Here is a 588-nt window from a genome sequence, read left to right as displayed (position 1 = left end):
GAGACAGTACAATATCTGACACTAGCAAATTTTAGTAGTGAAGAAAGTGAACAATAAAAACGGAGTTATCAATTATTAACATGGGCATAGAGTACACAGTTTGACGTGTGAAACACAGAGGTGTGTGTGTGTGTGTGTGTGTGTGTGTGTGTGTGTGTGTGTGCGTTTGTGTGTGCGTGTTTGGAGGTTTAATGGGAACTGAACATTATTTTTTCGAAAATACTTCAAATTTTCGAACCTGGTGCCATTTTTATGCAATTCAGGTAACTGACTAACTCTTTTAAGTGCAATGCTGAGATTGACTGCAAAGGGAGATATGGAGGGGAGGAAAATGGGGGAGTGCGAGCACAACTGAGCTAAGTTTTTAAATTACTTCCACTGCCATCCTGCATTTTTTAAAATTTCTCATCACCACCATATTGTAAATTGTCCACAACCATTTGACATTTTTTAAAAATTTTCCCACCACAGCCAGCTTGCACTTTTCAATTTCTCATCATGGCCATCTTCAATTTTTCAGCGAGTGCAGCAACTTGAACTATGGCTCGAAGGTTCTATAGATATAACACTGTCGTGTTATGGCTTGGT

The sequence above is a fragment of the Schistocerca cancellata genome, chromosome 7, assembly GCF_023864275.1.
Source record: "Schistocerca cancellata isolate TAMUIC-IGC-003103 chromosome 7, iqSchCanc2.1, whole genome shotgun sequence".
NCBI lineage: Eukaryota > Metazoa > Arthropoda > Insecta > Orthoptera > Acrididae > Schistocerca > Schistocerca cancellata.
Note: the sequence above shows the minus strand (reverse complement) of the source record.